The sequence below is a fragment of the Microplitis demolitor genome, chromosome 9, assembly GCF_026212275.2.
Source record: "Microplitis demolitor isolate Queensland-Clemson2020A chromosome 9, iyMicDemo2.1a, whole genome shotgun sequence".
Lineage (NCBI taxonomy): Eukaryota > Metazoa > Arthropoda > Insecta > Hymenoptera > Braconidae > Microplitis > Microplitis demolitor.
In genome coordinates, this window is record NC_068553.1 from 18,575,753 (window position 1) to 18,602,114 (window position 26,362).

At 27.4% G+C, this 26,362-nt stretch overlaps 1 protein-coding gene and 2 long non-coding RNA genes across 6 annotated transcripts in view; 2 read left to right on the plus strand and 1 right to left on the minus strand.

Annotated features, from left to right (window-relative positions):
• Positions 1–1,058: 1,058 nt before the first annotated feature.
• LOC106693986 (uncharacterized) lies at positions 1,059–13,313 on the minus strand. 3 transcript variants are annotated; one of them, XR_008404199.1, is made up of 7 exons: positions 12,909–13,000; positions 12,431–12,674; positions 12,089–12,196; positions 11,528–11,964; positions 10,551–10,716; positions 2,121–2,255; positions 1,059–2,036 (listed from the first exon to the last, which is right to left on the minus strand). It is a non-coding gene; the product is annotated as an uncharacterized LOC106693986 (long non-coding RNA). The 3 variants fall into 3 exon arrangements; XR_008404198.1 differs by having other exon boundaries at positions 2,121–2,313; XR_008404200.1 differs by lacking the exon at positions 11,528–11,964 and having other exon boundaries at positions 2,121–2,313; positions 12,909–13,313.
• On the plus strand, positions 13,185–22,576 carry LOC128668568 (uncharacterized). 2 transcript variants are annotated; one of them, XR_008404201.1, is made up of 4 exons: positions 13,185–13,259; positions 14,072–14,237; positions 21,322–21,514; positions 21,599–22,576. It is a non-coding gene; the product is annotated as an uncharacterized LOC128668568 (long non-coding RNA). The 2 variants fall into 2 exon arrangements; XR_008404202.1 differs by lacking the exon at positions 13,185–13,259 and adding an exon at positions 13,694–13,736.
• A 2,293-nt stretch (positions 22,577–24,869) lies between these two features.
• Positions 24,870–26,362, plus strand: part of LOC103575603 (calcitonin gene-related peptide type 1 receptor) — a 108,134-nt gene continuing 106,641 nt past the window's right edge. Inside the window, exons 1-2 of the mRNA XM_014443718.2 lie at positions 24,870–25,048; positions 25,738–25,873. The gene's annotated coding sequence lies outside the window, so the exon portion shown is untranslated. The remainder of the gene's footprint in view (positions 25,049–25,737; positions 25,874–26,362) is intronic.

Sequence of the window (26,362 nt, forward strand, 5' to 3'; positions counted from 1 at the left end):
TTTACTTACCTTTATTCATGTGTGTAATTTATTCTGCATAAATAAATGTATTTTCATTTTTTGAAATATACTCATTTTCATTTGTGGAATAATAGTATATAATAAAAAAGAAAAAAGGGTATTTTCTTGAGAATAAAATAAATAAATAAATCAATCAAAATAATTTAAATAAAAATTTATTATTAGAAAAATAAAGCGATTAAAGACGGACTTTTTACTACGCGTAAAATTGTAAATAAGTCGGCATGTACTGCTTTAACAATACGCATGCGCAAACATTTAAAAATTTAGCAAGTTTTTTGATTTTGTAATTTATTTGTTATTTATTACTATTAATTATAAATATAAGTATGTATATTTTATTTAGTCATATTTAATTACTTTCATGTACATTAATGAACAAAATATTTAATTAAAAATAAAGGAATAGGTATTTAATTATTTAAATTGGAACTACTTAATATAAAAAGAATTAAAATTAATTATGAAAAAAAAAAAAAAAAAAAACTCAGAGGACAAAGATTCTAGTGCGCATGCGCCAACATTCAAAAAAATACAGAGACTTCCACAGAGTATTCTGTAGAAATTTTTTTTTTTTTTTTTAAATATGTCTATATATTTACTATATGAAATTTTTTAGTACGAATATGAATATTTACATTTATCATTTATTTCTTTACAATAATTTTGATATTCTGTACGACAAATATCGTACAGCAATCCAAATTTTTGTAAAGAAACGAATAAAAAATATAGATAATATTGTAAAAAAAAAAAATTATTATATATATAAATAAATGTATGTTTTTTTTAATTATCCATAATTTTTTTGTTTTACTTACCTGTATCTATGAGGGTTCTTCTGCTTCTTTTTAATTATAATAATTTCTCACTTTCTTATATATATATCTATATCTATATACTTATTTCTACTTATAAACTAAAATATTTACTTAAAAATAAAGGGAAGGTTTTTTTTTCATTCATAAATGCTCGATTAAAAATAATAAATATTAGAATTTATTATTTAAAAAAAAAAAAAAAAAAAGCGGCTGAGGACCGACTTCCTATACTGTGCGCATTCACCTACAATTGTATTTGTTTAGAAATACAATTGTACTGGTCTAGGCTATTTTCTTTTGGAAGAAAGAAAATAGCCCGTTTGGGAAACCTCGACACCGATAAAATACTCCGATAAAAATCCGATAGACCCGGAATCTATCGGTTTAAATCGGAGGTTTTTATCAGTGAAAAAACCCGACCAACACAGTGATCACTCGATTGGTGACCAAAAAAAAGCTAAATAAAACTAAATACAAATACAAAATATTATACATTAAACAATTATAAAATAAATACATAAAATATACAATTCAATATATATAAATATAAAATTAAATAAAAATTTCATAAAATTAAAACTTACTATTAGTATCCGTGCCTGGAAATCCCAATAAACAAAATCACACACACACTGATCACACTCTTAAATTTAAATTAAATAATAATAAAAAAGACTTAAAATTAAGCGGGAATGGGAATAAAAAAAAGGGAAAATAAAATTAAATAGAAGCAAACCAAACCATGCGATCAAAACCCGAATAAAAAAAACACACTTAAAAATAAAAGGGAAGGGAAAAATAAGGAATAAAATTAAATTAAATATAAACAATCCAAACCATGCGATCAAACCCGAAAAAAATAAAAAAAAAAACAAGCAAGCACAAGCCATGCAATAAAAACATGCCACTCGTACTCATTCATATAAAATAAAAATATAAATTAAATTCATAAATTATAAATCACTCGTACAGCATCCATCACACTCACACCTTAACAAAATAATTATTTAAAACTAATTACAAGTCAGCTAAAATTAAATGAATAAATATAAAAAATACAAATAAATAATAAATAAATAATTAAATTAATTAAATAAATAATTGGTCTTCTTCTTGGTCCTGGTCCTCCTTCTCCTGGTCTCGGCATTCCTTGGCACCCATGGATATCCTCATTCTCGTTGACTGGATCTGAAACTAAAATATATATCCCAAAAGATTAAATACAGGGATACATATTTATAAAAAAAAAACGAGAAATATTAGAAAATAAATATGCACCAGAAAAAAAAAAAATTAAAGCGGCGGTGTGTCCTTGGATCTGCATCACCTTGTCCTTGATGTTCAGCAACATCAGTGTCCTCAAAATTATTCTGGTCCTGGTAGGCCAGTCATGTCAATAGATTCCATTGGACTCTAGATTAGACACGTCATAAATGATATGGAAACAAGTAAATCCAAATTATATCTAAACCTGAAAAATAAAATTAGAAAGAGAAAAAAAAGAAAGCAATTAATAGCCTAATAACTTCAACATGGTAAGAGTAAGGTAAGGTCCCTGGAATCATGAAAAATCTACTAAAAAAAAATTAGAATGGAAAATTATACATCTAAACCTAAACAAAAAAAAAAAAAAAATTGTAAAATTTATCCAATTCCTGGTGAGGTTCCGCAACCTTGAAAAATCTATTTAAAAAAAATCATGTTTCTAAACCTAAAACAAAATCCTAAAAAATGCAAAAAAAGAAAGATAAAAAATAAACATGTCAGGGTACGGTTCGCGTATCTAATTTTTTTTTTTGAATAATAATTAAAATGCTATCAAAACTGAATAAATAAATAATAAAATGACTCTATTGTTAAAAGAACGACGTTAATTTAAGTGACTTTATATTTTAAAAATGACTCGAATCTACGGAACTTTAATAAAATAAAAAAAAACGAAGGGGTGGGGGGGGGGGGTGAAAGTACATTTACATTAATCAATTCAATTGAAAAAAAAAAAAATGGCTCTAATTCAAGTGACTCTACTCGTATCAAAATGACGCTAAATTAAATGACTCGACTTTTTAAAAATGACTCGAATAAGATGACTCGACTGTTAAAAAAACGACGGTAATTAAAGTGACTCTACTTCTATCAAATTGACGTTAAATTACATGACCCGAATTAAACGACGATAAAAAATAGGAGTGACTGAGCATTTAAATTAAATTAATTAATCGAAGCAAAAAAAAAAAAATCGCCCTAATTTAAGTGACTCTAATCGTATCAAAATGACGCTAAATTAAATGACTCGACTTTTTTAAAAATGACTCGAATAAGACTACTCTACTGTTAAAAAAACGACGGTAATTAAAGTGACTCTACTTCTATCAAATTGACGTTAAATTACATGACCCGAATTAAACGACGATAAAAAAATTAAAAGTGACTGAGCATTTAAATTAAATTAATTAATCGAAACAAAAAAATAAAAAACAAAATCGCCCTAATTTAAGTGACTCTACTCGTATCAAAATGACGCTAAATTAAATGACTCGACTTTTTTAAAAATGACTCGAATAAGATGACTCTACTGTTAAAAAAACGACGGTAATTAAAGTGACTCTACTTCTATCAAATTGACGTTAAATTAAATGACCCGAATTAAACGACGATTAAAAAATTAAAAGTGACTGAGCATTTAAATTAAATTAATTAATCGAAACAAAAAAATAAAAAACAAAATCGCCCTAATTTAAGTGACTCTACTCGTATCAAAATGACGCTAAATTAAATGACTCGACTTTTTTAAAAATGACTCGAATAAGATGACTCTACTGTTAAAAAAACGACGGTAATTAAAGTGACTCTACTTCTATCAAATTGACGTTAAATTAAATGACCCGAATTAAACGACGATTAAAAAATTAAAAGTGACTGAGCATTTAAATTAAATTAATTAATCGAAACAAAAAAATAAAATACAAAATCGCCCTAATTTAAGTGACTCTACTCGTATCAAAATGACGCTAAATTAAATGACTCGACTTTTTAAAAATGACTCGAATAAGATGACTCGACTGTTAAAAAAACGACGGTAATTAAAGTGACTCTACTTCTATCAAATTGACGTTAAATTACATGACCCGAATTAAACGACGATTAAAAAATTAAAAGTGACTGAGCATTTAAATTAAATTAATTAATCGAAACAAAAAAATAAAATACAAAATCGCCCTAATTTAAGTGACTCTACTCGTATCAAAATGACGCTAAATTAAATGACTCGACTTTTTTAAAAATGACTCGAATAAGATGACTCTACTGTTAAAAAAACGACGGTAATTAAAGTGACTCTACTTCTATCAAATTGACGTTAAATTAAATGACCCGAATTAAACGACGATTAAAAAATTAAAAGTGACTGAGCATTTAAATTAAATTAATTAATCGAAACAAAAAAATAAAATACAAAATCGCCCTAATTTAAGTGACTCTACTCGTATCAAAATGACGCTAAATTAAATGACTCGACTTTTTAAAAATGACTCGAATAAGATGACTCGACTGTTAAAAAAACGACGGTAATTAAAGTGACTCTACTTCTATCAAATTGACGTTAAATTACATGACCCGAATTAAACGACGATTAAAAAATTAAAAGTGACTGAGCATTTAAATTAAATTAATTAATCGAAACAAAAAAATAAAATACAAAATCGCCCTAATTTAAGTGACTCTACTCGTATCAAAATGACGCTAAATTAAATGACTCGACTTTTTAAAAATGACTCGAATAAGATGACTCGACTGTTAAAAAAACGACGGTAATTAAAGTGACTCTACTTCTATCAAATTGACGTTAAATTAAATGACCCGAATTAAACGACGATTAAAAAATTAAAAGTGACTGAGCATTTAAATTAAATTAATTAATCGAAACAAAAAAATAAAATACAAAATCGCCCTAATTTAAGTGACTCTACTCGTATCAAAATGACGCTAAATTAAATGACTCGACTTTTTTAAAAATGACTCGAATAAGACGACTCTACTGTTAAAAAAACGACGGTAATTAAAGTGACTCTACTTCTATCAAATTGACGTTAAATTACATGAACCGAATTAAACGACGATAAAAAAAATGAAAATAAATGAGCATTCACATTAAACTACTCAATTGAAACCGAATTCCCTTTTGATCGTATAAAAAAGTCACTATAAAATCACATCGTTATGATATCATCAATAAAACCATTGCAGTCAATATTAATATCAATTGTGTAATGCGACCTGCCAGGGCCAATTACACTATCATTATAGAATGATAATGGTATTGATATTAATTTTGACAGCAACAATAACATTGACAATACCGATAACAGCATGATTATTACAGATTTTCTTAACATATACGAGCAATAAGGATCGACATGAATTAAAAATAGAAATTAAAAAAATTATAGTGAAACCTGACCGAGTGCCAGGTCTCTATCATTAAGTGAAACGAAAACCGACTCTACTCTCAAAAAAATTAACTCTACTTCTATTAAATAGGCGCTAAATTAATTAACTCGACTGTTTGTAAAATGACTCGAATTAAATGACGATAAAAAGTTAAGAATGACTGAGCATTTACAATAAATTAATTAATCGAAGCAAAAAATAAAAAAAAATGGCCCTAACTTAAGTGACTCTACTTGTATCAAAATGACTCTAAATTAAATGACTCGAATTGAATGACTCTACTATCAAAAAAACGACTTTAATTAAAATGACTTCACTTTCAAAAAACTACTGACTCTACTTCTACCAAATTGACGCTAAATTAAATGACTCGACTTTTTTAAAAATGATTCGAATAAGATGACTCTACTGTTAAAAAAACGACGCTAATTCAAATGACTCTAATCTTAAAAAATTGAAGTTAAAAAAAAAATTATTGGGGTGTAAATACATGTGTGATAAAAAAAAATAAGTGTTTGTGTGTTTTTTTTCGAAAAATAATAGAAACGACATAATATATTACCATCAAAACCGAACCGTATGCGTAGCATTAGGCCACCAGCCAATCGATAAATCGAATCCCCGTTTTGATCGCACACAAAAGTCACTATAAAATCACATCATTATGATATCATCAATAAAACCATTGCAGTCAATATTAATATCAATTGTGCAATGTGACCTGCTAGGGCCAATTACACTATCATTAACTCACTCATAAAGTGGTAATGATATTGTTATTAATTATGACAACAACAATAATAATGATAACACCGATAACAACATGATAATGATAGATTTTCTTATAGCATGCGACCAATAAGGACCGACATCGATCGAACCGGAGGGTTATGCGTACCAGCCCAGAAGATCAGGATATATATTATGAAAAAACTAACAATTTAAAAACGCGACAGCCTGACCTAGTGCCAAGGCTTTTTTTTTACGCGGAAATGCCATTTAAATTAAATTTATTATTAAAAGAAAAAAAATTTTAAAAAACTCGATTTTAAAAGTGACTCTAATCAAATAAATACTACATGCAAGCAGTACTAACGAGTAAATTCAAGACTCTAATGATAATGCCACCTGACCAAATGCCAGGTGTCTTTTTTAAATTTAAATCTAATTTAATGAATTTAAGGGGAAAAAAAGTTAAGGGTGTAGATTGGTGTGTGAAGAAAAGTCGCCGTAAGCGAGGTTGTAAGTAACCTCGACTATACGGCGACGTGTGGGGTGAGACTCGATTTCATTAAAGATGAACAGAGTCTCAGAAGGTGGTGTGTAAGTGGGAGTGTAAGAGAGAAAGAAAAGAAAGAGTTGAAGCTAAAGAAAACCCAAAGCAAAATTGATTCTAATTTAAAAACCCCTGGACCAGTAACTTAAATATCTAAAAAAAAACCGTGACGCTAATACTCGAATTAAATAAAAAAAAGGGGTAAAGTGTGTAGTGAATGAAAGAGTAAATGAGTGGTAGAGTTACCACTCATTAAGAAGAAAGAGGTGGGGTGACTCTAATTAAAAAAAAAAAAACCCGAATTATTTAATTGATCTACTCCCCCGATCAGTCTAGTGACATCAAAACCCCAGTCCTATAATATTCCCCTCCTACAGTATAACTAACTTATTAACTAACGCAGCAAAAGTGACTCTAATTAATTGAATGAAAAAATAAAAATAAAAAATACATATCGCTCTACAGACACTTAAACACTTAAAAAAGAAAAGATTTGATCAGAAAAATTTTAAATGAATTGAGACCGGCACCCAAATCGCACCCGGGTACTCAAAGGGTGGGACAGAATAATTCAAAAAAAATTAAAACTGATCAGGGAAAATTTCTTTTTTCAACTTTTTATCATTAAAAAAGAAAAAAAATAAATTTTTTTTAATTTTTAATGGATAAAAAAAATATTTTATATACGCTGCTATGGTTGGCCACCCATAACAGCGTAACAATATTTTTCGCCTTTAAGATCTATAGAGCGATATATATTTTCAGACTCTAATTCGCGTGAATTTAATTCTAAATATATTATAAGAACCAAATGTCCTTATAATCCCTAACACCCATAAACCCCCTCCCAGCTAAATCACTAGACCAATATCCCATTTCGCGGACAAAAACCCAACGCGAATTAATTATTAAAAAAAAAGGGGTGAAGGTGGTGGTAGAGAAAGAGAAAGAGATGAGTTAGGGAAGGGTTGGTTGACTCTAAAATTAAACGCGTGATTCTACTGAGAGAATACTCTCAACAAAAAACCTATTACTGGTCCACTAATTAATCTAATTACCCCGATTAAAAATATTAAGAAAAAGATAAGAAATAGAAGAGAGAGAGAGTTGGGAACGCAAAGAGCGTATGTGTATGTGTGTGACATGGGAAAAAAAAAGTTGTGTTTGAATTATCAACAGCAGAAGGCTATTGATAACCAATCAATCTACACCCCATATTAAATTAAAAAAATTAAATACAATAACTCCAGAAGGGAGTTATTCAATTTATAGAAAAAAAAAAAAAAGGTTACTCGGTTAGTACTGCTTGTGATTCAAATGACTCTAATTAAAATGAATGGAAAAAAAAAAAAAAAAAAAAAAAAAAAAAAAAAAAAAAAAAGTTTAAAACACTAAATGACTCTACTTTGAAAAAATTAATTCAATTTAAATGGCATATTCTAAAATTGAACGAATTTACTGTAACTCGAATGAATCTACTGTAATTCAATGAACTCTACTTCTAGTAAGCTAAATTTAATATACTCGACAAGATATTTAAAAAAAATGACGCTAATTTAAATGACTCGACTTAAAGATCTAATTCTAATAAGATGTGAGTGACTCTAATATTAAAAAGCTAATATGTATTGTTGTTTATGAATTCACACCCCAAAAATAAATATGACTCGAATGTTACTGATTCTACTGAATTAAAAATGAATTTAATTTAAGAAGAAAAAAATTTTTAAATTATGTGACTCGACTCTAATCAGAAGAAAGTAAATTTAATGTAAATGCTCAACGTAAATTTAAAAAAACTAAATGTAATTCAAATGACTCGACTTTAATTTAAAAAAACGTAATTAAATCTAAATGACTCGAATTTGATTTTTAAAAACTGAATTTAATTTAAATTACTCGAATTTTATTCGAAAAAACAAAATTTAATGCAAACGCTCAGTTGCAATAAAAAAAAACCGAATCTAACGCGAATGACTCGACTTTGATTGAAAAACCCGAAATTTAATCTAAATGACTCGAATTTGATTTTTAAAAACTGAATTTAATTTAAATTACTCGATTTATATTAAAAAAAAACATAATTTAATGCAAACGCTCAACCGTAATTCAAAAAAACCGAATCTAACGCGAATGACTTGACTTTAATTGAAAAACCCGAAATTTAATCTAAATGACTTGAATTTGATTTTTAAAAACTGAATTTAATTTAAATTACTCGAATTTTATTCGAAAAAACAAAATTTAATGCAAACGCTCAGTTGCAATAAAAAAAACCGAATCTAACGCGAATGACTCGACTTTAATTAAAAAAAACTGAATTTAATCTAAATGACTCGAATTTGATTTTTAAAAACTGAATTTAATTTAAATTACTCGAATTTTATTCGAAAAAACAAAATTTAATGCAAACGCTCAGTTGCAATAAAAAAAACCGAATCTAACGCGAATGACTCGACTTTAATTTAAAAAAACTGAATTTAATCTAAATGACTCGACTTTAATTGAAAAACCCGAAATTTAATCTAAATGACTCGAATTTGATTTTTAAAAACTGAATTTAATTTAAATTACTCGATTTATATTAAAAAAAACATAATTTAATGCAAACGCTCAACCGTAATTCAAAAAAACCGAATCTAACGCGAATGACTTGACTTTAATTGAAAAACCCGAAATTTAATCTAAATGACTTGAATTTGATTTTTAAAAACTGAATTTAATTTAAATTACTCGAATTTTATTCGAAAAAACAAAATTTAATGCAAACGCTCAGTTGCAATAAAAAAAACCGAATCTAACGCGAATGACTCGACTTTAATTAAAAAAAACTGAATTTAATCTAAATGACTCGAATTTGATTTTTAAAAACTGAATTTAATTTAAATTACTCGAATTTTATTCGAAAAAACAAAATTTAATGCAAACGCTCAGTTGCAATAAAAAAAACCGAATCTAACGCGAATGACTCGACTTTAATTTAAAAAAACTGAATTTAATCTAAATGACTCGACTTTAATTGAAAAACCCGAAATTTAATCTAAATGACTCGAATTTGATTTTTAAAAACTGAATTTAATTTAAATTACTCGATTTATATTAAAAAAAACATAATTTAATGCAAACGCTCAACCGTAATTCAAAAAAACCGAATCTAACGCGAATGACTTGACTTTAATTGAAAAACCCGAAATTTAATCTAAATGACTTGAATTTGATTTTTAAAAACTGAATTTAATTTAAATTACTCGAATTTTATTCAAAAAAACAAAATTTAATGCAAACGCTCAGTTGCAATAAAAAAAACCGAATCTAACGCGAATGACTCGACTTTAATTAAAAAAACTGAATTTAATTTAATTGACTTGACTTTGATGTAAAATTACTGAATTTGCTGAAAATAACTCGATTTATATTAAAAAAAACAAAATTTAATGCAAACGCTCAACCGTAATTCAAAAAAACCGAATCTAACGCGAATGACTCGACTTTAATTGAAAAACCCGAAATTTAATCTAAATGACTCGACTTTAATTAAAAAGACCGAAATTTAATTTAATTGACTCGACTTTGATGAAAAATTACTGAATTTACTGAAAATAACTCGAATTTTATTCAAAAAAACAAAATTTAATGCAAACGCTCAGTTGCAATAAAAAAAAACCGAATCTAACGCGAATGACTCGACTTTAATTAAAAAAACTGAATTTAATTTAATTGACTTGACTTTGATGTAAAATTACTGAATTTACTGAAAATAACCCGAATTTAATTTTAAAGAACTGAATTTAATGTAAATGACTCGACTTTAATTAAAAAAACCGTAATTGAATTTAAATGACTCGACGATTGATAATTGTAACGAATTTAAATTTAAAAAAAGATACGGAACCGTTGATAAATATTAAATAATGAAATTAAATAAATAGATTATAATAGAGAAGAGAAAAGAGAGTGACAAAATTCAACAAACATTAACAAACCTCAACAGGGAAATAACTTTATTTCCCTGCCGAACGATGCCAGATGATCAGCTGGTAGGATGACAGCTAGCAGTCCGTCGAGGTAGGTCAGTGTTGTTTGCTTCCATCCTTCCTTCCAGTCAAGACATCAGAAAGAGAGTTTTCATCGTTGAAATCCACTGATAATCTATTTAAATAATTGTCATTAATTAATAAATAAAAATCCTGTTGACTATTGTATTTGATTCGCGAGAAAAAAAAATTAAGAAAAAAAATTAATTATTTCAACTTGCGAAAACGCTTGTTGAAAAAAAAAAATTTTTTTTTCAAGGTGACTACTGATAACGTTTATGGAAAAAAAAAAAAAAAATATTTGTAAAAGAAGTCAACAGAATTTTTAAAAATAGTTGGACACCCCGACTACGATGTCTACACATCGGGTGTCGGGTGCCAACTGACCCTTTTGCCCCTTGACCGTAGCCCTCTCACTTCACCCCCACTTTCCCTCTCTCACTACTCACCCTGCGCAGTAGACGATTTTACAGTATGGGCTTTTTTTCTGCGCAGGTAGAAGGAGATCTCCCCGAACTACCCCACAACCGTGCCTACGTGACCTGACCCTCTTCCCCCGTCCCCGCGACCCCCTTGTCCAAAAAAAGCTGATGCAACAATTTTTAAATAAAAATCATTCGAATAAATTTAATGAAATTTTTATATTTTTTTATGCTAAAATGTATTTATTATTATGAATTAATGCCAACACAACCTAATTAACTCAAGTACAAATGCTAATCATTCATACAAACTCCTTTGACTGTTAATAAAACAGTATAAATTATAAAAAATGTCCATCAATCATTAAATATAGTCATCATACATCTTATATTTATAGATCTTGATATTTTATAGATCTAATAAAATACTTTCATGTTAAATAAATAAGTTTTCATGATTATTTATTAAACGTTAAAGTAATAAAAGTTTTAAAAGCTTCATACTTTCATTCATCCTTTTTTACAGTACAACTTTAAATTTAATCTATTTCCCGCGAGAATAAGTCGCGCGTATCTCAGTACGCATGCGAACTAGAACATAAACACATTTAAAAAACTTGTCGTGTCTTTAAAAAAAACAGTCGACGTAAATAATAAAATTAATTATTATTCTTACATCATTAATTTATTATATTTAAATTAATGAACTAATTTGCGTGCTAATTAAATTAATCGTAGCAAGGATATTAAGATGAGAACCTAAATAGCTACATTAGTTGCTGTTCTGTCGACATTCTAACCTAATTTCATTTGTCAAAATATATTATAAATAAATAAAATCTCTCTTTTTAAATTGCACTTGCATGTGTTCACACTCTATGAATGAACACTTTCATATCACTGCGACAATTAGAGAATCTTCAAATGCGTTTTCTTCGATTCTGAAATAATATTAAATTAAAGAAAAGTGAAAAAAGAAAAAGGTATTTTTTGTGACCTTGAAAAGACTGCATGCTTAACGAAATGATAATAAAATTTTAGCTTCCTTAATTCATTAGTTATTACCATCTTTCTTGCGCCATCGGTGGAAATTCCGTCAATTTGGTGGGCAACGTACGAATTGACGTACATTTAAAACAAATATCCATTGATTAAGAATTCATTTTTTCCCATCTGAAACAAAGATTATCATAATTTGATGTTTGTTAGTGAGCAATGAAGTGACGTGTTTTAATTATTTAAATATAAAAGTCGAAAAAGTTTTATTCCTCATGAAGAAGAAGAAAGACAATTCATAATGTTGTAATTTATGATTAATTAATTAGAAATATTGACTTTTAACTCAGGTGTATTGAAGAACAATATAGAATAGAATTAAAATGTGTCAATTGTTAAATTATTACTTACTCTTACTCCTGTCATTTTTTGAATAAGTTCACAAATAAAATTTGGTTAAATCGTTGACAGAACTGTGGCTTCTGTTGCTTTTCCAGTTCTCATATTAATTATAATATTGTCACTAGCAATTTAATTAGGATTCAAGCTAGTTCATTAAGTAAATCATATTAAATTCATGATTTAGAATTAATAATGATCAATGTAAAAATTAACGTACATCTATTGATCACCATCTGACTTATTTTGTGCACATCTGAAATAAATATAATTATAACTAAAAGTTTGTTAGTGAGTTATAAATTTATGTGATTTAATTATTTAAATATAAAAGAGGAAAGAGTTAATGCTCTCAGGAAGAAGAAAGACAATTTATGATGCTTTAATTTGTAGTTAATTAATATAAAAAAAAATTGATTTTTCACGTAGAAATATTAAAGATCAATAAATAATAGATTTTAAATGAGTTTGTTGTAAAATTGTTACTTACTGCGGTCTTATTGTAAATACATTCAATTGATATATATTTTGACAAATGAAATTAGGTTAGAATGTCGACAGAACAGCAACTAATGTAGCTATTTAGGTTCTCATCTTAATATCCTTGCTACGATTGATTTAATTAGCACTCAAATTAGTTCATTAATTTAAATATAATAAATTAATGATGTAAGAATAATAATTAATTTTATTATTTACGTCGACTGTTTTTTTTAAAGACACGACAAGTTTTTTAAATGTGTTTATGTTCTAGTTCGCATGCGTACTGAGATACGCGCGACTTATTCTCGCGGGAAATAGATTAAATTTAAAGTTGTACTGTAAAAAAGGATGAATGAAAGTATGAAGCTTTTAAAACTTTTATTACTTTAACGTTTAATAAATAATCATGAAAACTTATTTATTTAACATGAAAGTATTTTATTAGATCTATAAAATATCAAGATCTATAAATATAAGATGTATGATGACTATATTTAATGATTGATGGACATTTTTTATAATTTATACTGTTTAATTAACAGTCAAAGGAGTTTGTATGAATGATTAGCATTTGTACTTGAGTTAATTAGGTTGTGTTGGCATTAATTCATAATAATAAATACATTTTAGCATAAAAAAATATAAAAATTTCATTAAATTTATTCGAATGATTTTTATTTAAAAATTGTTGCATCAGCTTTTTTTGGACAAGGGGGTCGCGGGGACGGGGGAAGAGGGTCAGGTCACGTAGGCACGGTTGTGGGGTAGTTCGGGGAGATCTCCTTCTACCTGCGCAGAAAAAAAGCCCATACTGTAAAATCGTCTACTGCGCAGGGTGAGTAGTGAGAGAGGGAAAGTGGGGGTGAAGTGAGAGGGCTACGGTCAAGGGGCAAAAGGGTCAGTTGGCACCCGACACCCGATGTGTAGACATCGTAGTCGGGGTGTCCAACTATTTTCAAAAATTCTGTTGACTTCTTTTACAAATATTTTTTTTTTTTTTTTCCATAAACATTATCAGTAGTCACCTTGAAAAAAAAATTTTTTTTTTTCAACAAGCGTTTTCGCAAGTTGAAATAATTAATTTTTTTTTCTTAATTTTTTTTTCTCGCGAATCAAATACAATAGTCAACAGGATTTTTATTTATTAATTAATGACAATTATTTAAATAGATTATCAGTGGATTTCAACGATGAAAACTCTCTTTCTGATGTCTTGACTGGAAGGAAGGATGGAAGCAAACAACACTGACCTACCTCGACGGACTGCTAGCTGTCATCCTACCAGCTGATCATCTGGCATCGTTCGGCAGGGAAATAAAGTTATTTCCCTGTTGAGGTTTGTTAATGTTTGTTGAATTTTGTCACTCTCTTTTCTCTTCTCTATTATAATCTATTTATTTAATTTCATTATTTAATATTTATCAACGGTTCCGTATCTTTTTTTAAATTTAAATTCGTTACAATTATCAATCGTCGAGTCATTTAAATTCAATTACGGTTTTTTTAATTAAAGTCGAGTCATTTACATTAAATTCAGTTCTTTAAAATTAAATTCGGGTTATTTTCAGTAAATTCAGTAATTTTACATCAAAGTCAAGTCAATTAAATTAAATTCAGTTTTTTTAATTAAAGTCGAGTCATTCGCGTTAGATTCGGTTTTTTTTTATTGCAACTGAGCGTTTGCATTAAATTTTGTTTTTTTGAATAAAATTCGAGTTATTTTCAGTAAATTCAGTAATTTTTCATCAAAGTCGAGTCAATTAAATTAAATTTCGGTCTTTTTAATTAAAGTCGAGTCATTTAGATTAAATTTCGGGTTTTTCAATTAAAGTCGAGTCATTCGCGTTAGATTCGGTTTTTTTGAATTACGGTTGAGCGTTTGCATTAAATTTTGTTTTTTTTAATATAAATCGAGTTATTTTCAGCAAATTCAGTAATTTTACATCAAAGTCAAGTCAATTAAATTAAATTCAGTTTTTTTAATTAAAGTCGAGTCATTCGCGTTAGATTCGGTTTTTTTTATTGCAACTGAGCGTTTGCATTAAATTTTGTTTTTTTGAATAAAATTCGAGTAATTTAAATTAAATTCAGTTTTTAAAAATCAAATTCAAGTCATTTAGATTAAATTTCGGGTTTTTCAATTAAAGTCAAGTCATTCGCGTTAGATTCGGTTTTTTTGAATTACGGTTGAGCGTTTGCATTAAATTATGTTTTTTTTAATATAAATCGAGTAATTTAAATTAAATTCAGTTTTTAAAAATCAAATTCGAGTCATTTAGATTAAATTTCGGGTTTTTCAATTAAAGTCGAGTCATTTAGATTAAATTCAGTTTTTTTAAATTAAAGTCGAGTCATTCGCGTTAGATTCGGTTTTTTTTATTGCAACTGAGCGTTTGCATTAAATTTTGTTTTTTCGAATAAAATTCGAGTAATTTAAATTAAATTCAGTTTTTAAAAATCAAATTCAAGTCATTTAGATTAAATTTCGGGTTTTTCAATTAAAGTCAAGTCATTCGCGTTAGATTCGGTTTTTTTGAATTACGGTTGAGCGTTTGCATTAAATTATGTTTTTTTTTAATATAAATCGAGTAATTTAAATTAAATTCAGTTTTTAAAAATCAAATTCGAGTCATTTAGATTAAATTTCGGGTTTTTCAATCAAAGTCGAGTCATTCGCGTTAGATTCGGTTTTTTTTTATTGCAACTGAGCGTTTGCATTAAATTTTGTTTTTTCGAATAAAATTCGAGTAATTTAAATTAAATTCAGTTTTTAAAAATCAAATTCGAGTCATTTAGATTTAATTACGTTTTTTTAAATTAAAGTCGAGTCATTTGAATTACATTTAGTTTTTTTAAATTTACGTTGAGCATTTACATTAAATTTACTTTCTTCTGATTAGAGTCGAGTCACATAATTTAAAAATTTTTTTCTTCTTAAATTAAATTCATTTTTAATTCAGTAGAATCAGTAACATTCGAGTCATATTTATTTTTGGGGTGTGAATTCATAAACAACAATACATATTAGCTTTTTAATATTAGAGTCACTCACATCTTATTAGAATTAGATCTTTAAGTCGAGTCATTTAAATTAGCGTCATTTTTTTTAAATATCTTGTCGAGTATATTAAATTTAGCTTACTAGAAGTAGAGTTCATTGAATTACAGTAGATTCATTCGAGTTACAGTAAATTCGTTCAATTTTAGAATATGCCATTTAAATTGAATTAATTTTTTCAAAGTAGAGTCATTTAGTGTTTTAAACTTTTTTTTTTTTTTTTTTTTTTTTTTTTTTTTTTTTTTTTCCATTCATTTTAATTAGAGTCATTTGAATCACAAGCAGTACTAACCGAGTAACCTTTTTTTTTTTTTTCTATAAATTGAATAACTCCCTTCTGGAGTTATTGTATTTAATTTTTTTAATTTAATATGGGGTGTAGATTGATTGGTTATCAATAGCCTTCTGCTGTTGATAATTCAAACACAACTTTTTTTTTCCCATGTCACACACATACACATACGCTCTTTGCGTTCCCAACTCTCTCTCTCTTCTATTTCTTATCTTTTTCTTAATATTTTTAATCGGGGTAATTAGATTAATTAGTGGACCAGTAATAGGTTTTTTGTTGAGAGTATTCTCTCAGTAGAATCACGCGTTTAATTTTAGAGTCAACCAACCCTTCCCTAACTCATCTCTTTCTCTTTCTCTACCACCACCTTCACCCCTTTTTTTTTAATAATTAATTCGCGTTGGGTTTTTGTCCGCGAAATGGGATATTGGTCTAGTGATTTAGCTGGGAGGGGGTTTATGGGTGTTAGGGATTATAAGGACATTTGGTTCTTATAATATATTTAGAATTAAATTCACGCGAATTAGAGTCTGAAAATATATATCGCTCTATAGATCTTAAAGGCGAAAAATATTGTTACGCTGTTATGGGTGGCCAACCATAGCAGCGTATATAAAATATTTTTTTTATCCATTAAAAATTAAAAAAAATTTATTTTTTTTCTTTTTTAATGATAAAAAGTTGAAAAAAGAAATTTTCCCTGATCAGTTTTAATTTTTTTTGAATTATTCTGTCCCACCCTTTGAGTACCCGGGTGCGATTTGGGTGCCGGTCTCAATTCATTTAAAATTTTTCTGATCAAATCTTTTCTTTTTTAAGTGTTTAAGTGTCTGTAGAGCGATATGTATTTTTTATTTTTATTTTTTCATTCAATTAATTAGAGTCACTTTTGCTGCGTTAGTTAATAAGTTAGTTATACTGTAGGAGGGGAATATTATAGGACTGGGGTTTTGATGTCACTAGACTGATCGGGGGAGTAGATCAATTAAATAATTCGGGTTTTTTTTTTTTTAATTAGAGTCACCCCACCTCTTTCTTCTTAATGAGTGGTAACTCTACCACTCATTTACTCTTTCATTCACTACACACTTTACCCCTTTTTTTTATTCAATTCGAGTATTAGCGTCACGGTTTTTTTTTAGATATTTAAGTTACTGGTCCAGGGGTTTTTAAATTAGAATCAATTTTGCTTTGGGTTTTCTTTAGCTTCAACTCTTTCTTTTCTTTCTCTCTTACACTCCCACTTACACACCACCTTCTGAGACTCTGTTCATCTTTAATGAAATCGAGTCTCACCCCACACGTCGCCGTATAGTCGAGGTTACTTACAACCTCGCTTACGGCGACTTTTCTTCACACACCAATCTACACCCTTAACTTTTTTTCCCCTTAAATTCATTAAATTAGATTTAAATTTAAAAAAGACACCTGGCATTTGGTCAGGTGGCATTATCATTAGAGTCTTGAATTTACTCGTTAGTACTGCTTGCATGTAGTATTTATTTGATTAGAGTCACTTTTAAAATCGAGTTTTTTAAAATTTTTTTTCTTTTAATAATAAATTTAATTTAAATGGCATTTCCGCGTAAAAAAAAAGCCTTGGCACTAGGTCAGGCTGTCGCGTTTTTAAATTGTTAGTTTTTTCATAATATATATCCTGATCTTCTGGGCTGGTACGCATAACCCTCCGGTTCGATCGATGTCGGTCCTTATTGGTCGCATGCTATAAGAAAATCTATCATTATCATGTTGTTATCGGTGTTATCATTATTATTGTTGTTGTCATAATTAATAACAATATCATTACCACTTTATGAGTGAGTTAATGATAGTGTAATTGGCCCTAGCAGGTCACATTGCACAATTGATATTAATATTGACTGCAATGGTTTTATTGATGATATCATAATGATGTGATTTTATAGTGACTTTTGTGTGCGATCAAAACGGGGATTCGATTTATCGATTGGCTGGTGGCCTAATGCTACGCATACGGTTCGGTTTTGATGGTAATATATTATGTCGTTTCTATTATTTTTCGAAAAAAAACACACAAACACTTATTTTTTTTTATCACACATGTATTTACACCCCAATAATTTTTTTTTTAACTTCAATTTTTTAAGATTAGAGTCATTTGAATTAGCGTCGTTTTTTTAACAGTAGAGTCATCTTATTCGAATCATTTTTAAAAAAGTCGAGTCATTTAATTTAGCGTCAATTTGGTAGAAGTAGAGTCAGTAGTTTTTTGAAAGTGAAGTCATTTTAATTAAAGTCGTTTTTTTGATAGTAGAGTCATTCAATTCGAGTCATTTAATTTAGAGTCATTTTGATACAAGTAGAGTCACTTAAGTTAGGGCCATTTTTTTTTATTTTTTGCTTCGATTAATTAATTTATTGTAAATGCTCAGTCATTCTTAACTTTTTATCGTCATTTAATTCGAGTCATTTTACAAACAGTCGAGTTAATTAATTTAGCGCCTATTTAATAGAAGTAGAGTTAATTTTTTTGAGAGTAGAGTCGGTTTTCGTTTCACTTAATGATAGAGACCTGGCACTCGGTCAGGTTTCACTATAATTTTTTTAATTTCTATTTTTAATTCATGTCGATCCTTATTGCTCGTATATGTTAAGAAAATCTGTAATAATCATGCTGTTATCGGTATTGTCAATGTTATTGTTGCTGTCAAAATTAATATCAATACCATTATCATTCTATAATGATAGTGTAATTGGCCCTGGCAGGTCGCATTACACAATTGATATTAATATTGACTGCAATGGTTTTATTGATGATATCATAACGATGTGATTTTATAGTGACTTTTTTATACGATCAAAAGGGAATTCGGTTTCAATTGAGTAGTTTAATGTGAATGCTCATTTATTTTCATTTTTTTTATCGTCGTTTAATTCGGTTCATGTAATTTAACGTCAATTTGATAGAAGTAGAGTCACTTTAATTACCGTCGTTTTTTTAACAGTAGAGTCGTCTTATTCGAGTCATTTTTAAAAAAGTCGAGTCATTTAATTTAGCGTCATTTTGATACGAGTAGAGTCACTTAAATTAGGGCGATTTTGTATTTTATTTTTTTGTTTCGATTAATTAATTTAATTTAAATGCTCAGTCACTTTTAATTTTTTAATCGTCGTTTAATTCGGGTCATTTAATTTAACGTCAATTTGATAGAAGTAGAGTCACTTTAATTACCGTCGTTTTTTTAACAGTCGAGTCATCTTATTCGAGTCATTTTTAAAAAGTCGAGTCATTTAATTTAGCGTCATTTTGATACGAGTAGAGTCACTTAAATTAGGGCGATTTTGTATTTTATTTTTTTGTTTCGATTAATTAATTTAATTTAAATGCTCAGTCACTTTTAATTTTTTAATCGTCGTTTAATTCGGGTCATGTAATTTAACGTCAATTTGATAGAAGTAGAGTCACTTTAATTACCGTCGTTTTTTTAACAGTCGAGTCATCTTATTCGAGTCATTTTTAAAAAGTCGAGTCATTTAATTTAGCGTCATTTTGATACGAGTAGAGTCACTTAAATTAGGGCGATTTTGTATTTTATTTTTTTGTTTCGATTAATTAATTTAATTTAAATGCTCAGTCACTTTTAATTTTTTAATCGTCGTTTAATTCGGGTCATTTAATTTAACGTCAATTTGATAGAAGTAGAGTCACTTTAATTACCGTCGTTTTTTTAACAGTAGAGTCATCTTATTCGAGTCATTTTTAAAAAAGTCGAGTCATTTAATTTAGCGTCATTTTGATACGAGTAGAGTCACTTAAATTAGGGCGATTTTGTATTTTATTTTTTTGTTTCGATTAATTAATTTAATTTAAATGCTCAGTCACTTTTAATTTTTTAATCGTCGTTTAATTCGGGTCATGTAATTTAACGTCAATTTGATAGAAGTAGAGTCACTTTAATTACCGTCGTTTTTTTAACAGTCGAGTCATCTTATTCGAGTCATTTTTAAAAAGTCGAGTCATTTAATTTAGCGTCATTTTGATACGAGTAGAGTCACTTAAATTAGGGCGATTTTGTATTTTATTTTTTTGTTTCGATTAATTAATTTAATTTAAATGCTCAGTCACTTTTAATTTTTTAATCGTCGTTTAATTCGGGTCATTTAATTTAACGTCAATTTGATAGAAGTAGAGTCACTTTAATTACCGTCGTTTTTTTAACAGTAGAGTCATCTTATTCGAGTCATTTTTAAAAAAGTCGAGTCATTTAATTTAGCGTCATTTTGATACGAGTAGAGTCACTTAAATTAGGGCGATTTTGTTTTTTATTTTTTTGTTTCGATTAATTAATTTAATTTAAATGCTCAGTCACTTTTAATTTTTTAATCGTCGTTTAATTCGGGTCATTTAATTTAACGTCAATTTGATAGAAGTAGAGTCACTTTAATTACCGTCGTTTTTTTAACAGTCGAGTCATCTTATTCGAGTCATTTTTAAAAAGTCGAGTCATTTAATTTAGCGTCATTTTGATACGAGTAGAGTCACTTGAATTAGAGCCATTTTTTTTTTTTTCAATTGAATTGATTAATGTAAATGTACTTTCACCCCCCCCCCCCACCCCTTCGTTTTTTTTTATTTTATTAAAGTTCCGTAGATTCGAGTCATTTTTAAAATATAAAGTCACTTAAATTAACGTCGTTCTTTTAACAATAGAGTCATTTTATTATTTATTTATTCAGTTTTGATAGCATTTTAATTATTATTCAAAAAAAAAAATTAGATACGCGAACCGTACCCTGACATGTTTATTTTTTATCTTTCTTTTTTTGCATTTTTTAGGATTTTGTTTTAGGTTTAGAAACATGATTTTTTTTAAATAGATTTTTCAAGGTTGCGGAACCTCACCAGGAATTGGATAAATTTTACAATTTTTTTTTTTTTTTTTGTTTAGGTTTAGATGTATAATTTTCCATTCTAATTTTTTTTTAGTAGATTTTTCATGATTCCAGGGACCTTACCTTACTCTTACCATGTTGAAGTTATTAGGCTATTAATTGCTTTCTTTTTTTTCTCTTTCTAATTTTATTTTTCAGGTTTAGATATAATTTGGATTTACTTGTTTCCATATCATTTATGACGTGTCTAATCTAGAGTCCAATGGAATCTATTGACATGACTGGCCTACCAGGACCAGAATAATTTTGAGGACACTGATGTTGCTGAACATCAAGGACAAGGTGATGCAGATCCAAGGACACACCGCCGCTTTAATTTTTTTTTTTTCTGGTGCATATTTATTTTCTAATATTTCTCGTTTTTTTTTTATAAATATGTATCCCTGTATTTAATCTTTTGGGATATATATTTTAGTTTCAGATCCAGTCAACGAGAATGAGGATATCCATGGGTGCCAAGGAATGCCGAGACCAGGAGAAGGAGGACCAGGACCAAGAAGAAGACCAATTATTTATTTAATTAATTTAATTATTTATTTATTATTTATTTGTATTTTTTATATTTATTCATTTAATTTAAGCTGACTTGTAATTAGTTTTAAATAATTATTTTGTTAAGGTGTGAGTGTGATGGATGCTGTACGAGTGATTTATAATTTATGAATTTAATTTATATTTTTATTTTATATGAATGAGTACGAGTGGCATGTTTTTATTGCATGGCTTGTGCTTGCTTGTTTTTTTTTTTATTTTTTTCGGGTTTGATCGCATGGTTTGGATTGTTTATATTTAATTTAATTTTATTCCTTATTTTTCCCTTCCCTTTTATTTTTAAGTGTGTTTTTTTTATTCGGGTTTTGATCGCATGGTTTGGTTTGCTTCTATTTAATTTTATTTTCCCTTTTTTTTATTCCCATTCCCGCTTAATTTTAAGTCTTTTTTATTATTATTTAATTTAAATTTAAGAGTGTAATCAGTGTGTGTGTGATTTTGTTTATTGCGACATCCAGGCACGGATACTAATAGTAAGTTTTAATTTTATGAAATTTTTATTTAATTTTATATTTATATATATTGAATTGTATATTTTATGTATTTATTTTATAATTGTTTAATGTATAATATTTTGTATTTGTATTTAGTTTTATTTAGCTTTTTTTTGGTCACCAATCGAGTGATCACTGTGTTGGTCGGGTTTTTTCACTGATAAAAACCTCCGATTTAAACCGATAGATTCCGGGTCTATCGGATTTTTATCGGAGTATTTTATCGGTGTCGAGGTTTCCCAAACGGGCTATTTTCTTTCTTCCAAAAGAAAATAGCCTAGACCAGTACAATTGTATTTCTAAACAAATACAATTGTAGGTGAATGCGCACAGTATAGGAAGTCGGTCCTCAGCCGCTTTTTTTTTTTTTTTTTTTAAATAATAAATTCTAATATTTATTATTTTTAATCGAGCATTTATGAATGAAAAAAAAACCTTCCCTTTATTTTTAAGTAAATATTTTAGTTTATAAGTAGAAATAAGTATATAGATATAGATATATATATATAAGAAAGTGAGAAATTATTATAATTAAAAAGAAGCAGAAGAACCCTCATAGATACAGGTAAGTAAAACAAAAAAATTATGAATAATTAAGAAAAAAATACATTTATTTATATATATAATAATTTTTTTTTTTTACAATATTATCTATATTTTTTATCCGTTTCTTTACAAAAATTTGGATTGCTGTACGATATTTGTCGTACAGAATATCAAAATTATTGTAAAGAAATAAATGATAAATGTAAATATTCATATTCGTACTAAAAAATTTCATATAGTAAATATATAGACATATTTTTAAAAAGAAAAAAAAAATCTCTACAGAATACTCTCTGGGAGTCGCTTTATTTTTTTTAATGTTGGCGCATGCGCACTAGAATCTTTGTCCTCTGAGTTTTTTTTTTTTTTTCATAATTAATTTTAATTCTTTTTATATTAAGTAGTTCCAATTTAAATAATTAAATACCTATTCCTTTATTTTTAATTAAATATTTTGTTCATTTATGTACATGAAAGTAATTAAATATGACTAAATAAAATATACATACTTATATTTATAATTAATAGTAATAAATAACAAATAAATTACAAAATCAAAAAACTTGCTAAATTTTTAAATGTTTGCGCATGCGTATTGTTAAAGCAGTACATGCCGACTTATTTACAATTTTACGCGTAGTAAAAAGTCCGTCTTTAATCGCTTTATTTTTCTAATAATAAATTTTTATTTAAATTATTTTGATTGATTTATTCATTTATTTTATTCTCAAGAAAATACCCTTTTTTCTTTTTTATTATATACTATTATTCCACAAATGAAAATGAGTATATTTCAAAAAATGAAAATACATTTATTTATGCAGAATAAATTACGCACATGAATAAAGGTAAGTAAAAACAAAGAATACCTAGAAATATTAAAAATAAAATTTTTATATATATATGCAAAGATCTTTTTATTGAGCACCCGCTTTTTAGTTTTAAATTTTCGCGCATGCGCATTTCGGGTTAGTTTGCTATTTGAAATTTCCGCTTTCGTCCCATTTACTTTTTGTCATTCCCGCTAGGTGTCACTATCGCTTATAGCCATTTCAGCTGTAAGTCAGGCTAAATGGACACTAGGTCACAGCCTATATTATTTGTGACAGATACAACATCATTCTAAACATCTCAACTCAAATGGTACGCAGACATCTTTATTCGTCGACATGTAAATTGAACGACAACTTTGTTCATCAGTATATACTTATAGCGACATCTATGTTGAAAAAAATATGAATTCACCTCATGCTTATTCAGAATCGCCTGCATTTACAATTATCTTTATTCCATTATTTTGTATGGACGAAATAAAAAACGAACGAAATATGAAAAAAAAATAAAATGAAATTAATAGCGATAACTTTGAAATTAAAGAATTAAATATACTTATTAAATGAAATAGTATTGTAAATTACATTAAGTAAAATTGAATAAATAAAATATAATTGATTCAACTGAAATATATATGTAGATATATGTTGATCCTAAAATAATATTTATCGTACTAAATTAATTAAAAAAATTTTATTTCGGTTGAATTAACTCTATTTTATTTATTCAAATTTACTTAATGTAATTTACAATACTATTTCATTTAAAAATTATATTTAATTCTTTAATTTCAAAGTTATCGCTATTGATTTTATTTTTTTTTCATATTTCGTTCATTTTTCATTTCGTCCATACAATATAATGGAATAAAGATGAAAGTTGTCGTTGAATTTACATGTCGACGAATAAAGATGACTGCGTACCATTTGAGTAGAGATGTTTAGAATGGTGTTGTATCTGTCTTGCATTTATTTAAATTTCATTTTTTTTATTAATTAATTAATTTAAAATTTATAAATTTTTTATGTCTTTAACATTAACACTCATATTTAAATTTAATTCTCGTTTAGAATCTCGCTTTCATAAAAACAAATTTTTTGAAACTTTTAAAGTATTTATATTTGGCGCGCAAGTGCGCGCATGCGCGAGTATAAAATTCTTATTGCGCAGTGCATAAGTCGTGAGTCGCGTATACTTCCGTATAAAAAAAAGAACAAAGGAAAAGGAAAAGACTTCGAGAACATTCCAATCCACGGGCTCTTCACGACAGGACACAATCATTCATCTTTTCATTAAAAATAAATTCAAAATTAAATTTCATTTGGATTTCAAATAATGAATTAAAATAAAATCCATAAGATTATATCCTCATGATTTATTTTTTTATGAAAAGAAGGTTAATATTTTAACGAATATCCAGAACGAGTCATAGTAAATAGGTATAAATATAAATATATATATATATGTATATATATGTTCATTTCAATATTTCTAAAAATTTAAATATCCAATTCTACTGATATTTAAATTTAATTTATCGATACTATTTATATTAATTAACTAATGCGTAATAGTATTTGATAAAATATTGATAATGATTAATGTCAGTTCATATATTTTATGTAAATTAGAAATAGATAAGAATTTGATATTTTATTTTTTTTTTATTTATAAAATATTTACGCAGTAGTTACTTCTTTTTTTTTTTTTTCAAATCTTAACCTAATTATTTTTCAAAATTTGAATATTTTTATAGTAAGAATTTTAAATAATTTAAGGGGTAGGATGTTTGAAAATAAATAAAGTATCAGACGTTTATATTATTGAAGAAAATGTAAAAATAATAAGTGAGGGAAAAAAATAAAATGTTTTCATGCGTAGACATGAAAATTAACACTTTTGTATAGAAAAAAGGGGGAGATTGTGATGATAAGAGAAAAGTATTGAATTGATCCATAGGGTGGAGAAAAAATTATTATTTCTCACCCTTAATTCCTTAGTAGATAAATAAATATATAAATAAGAGATATTGAGAATGAAATTTATATTTTATGGTGTAATTCACTTGGTGTAAAATATTTATAAAGAATATGAGCATTATCAGAATATTTTACTTTTTTTTTTTTAGAGTAAACTATGGATTGTCACGAACGCACGCAGGCGGATCATCGTTACCGAAATCTATCAGTTGTGTCAATTCGCCAGTTCCTGTATTCGTTTGAAAACAATAAATATAAAAATCCACGAGAGATAACGACTAAAAGGTGGCAAGTAAAATAAAAAAAAATATTTAATCGTTTTATTGACAAAATTTATTTCTATTGTTACTAAAATTTTTTAAATCGGAACATGCGTCAGCGATATGTAAACAATTTTTTAACGTCAGAAATTTTTTAAAATTCGAATACAAATGTTGAGTTTTATTTTAATTTTTAGTTTATTTATTTTCGCGTACGCGGCGATTTAAATTTGACTCGCGAATTAATTTATCAATTATTTGTTGCTGCTGTCGATATTATTAAGGAGAATTTATTTGCCCGATAACATTAGCGACAAATATTGTTTATAACTCGGGAATTTTCATTGACGGGCAGCAGAACAGCTGATAGTCCAGCAAAGTGGCCAAGACCCATCACTCGATAACGCGCGTGCGAATCAAAGCATCTAAACACAACAATAACAATATTGTCGTTTAAATATTTTTAAATACCGCAGATTCAATACTCGGGTAATAAAATATTTATATTTATTTA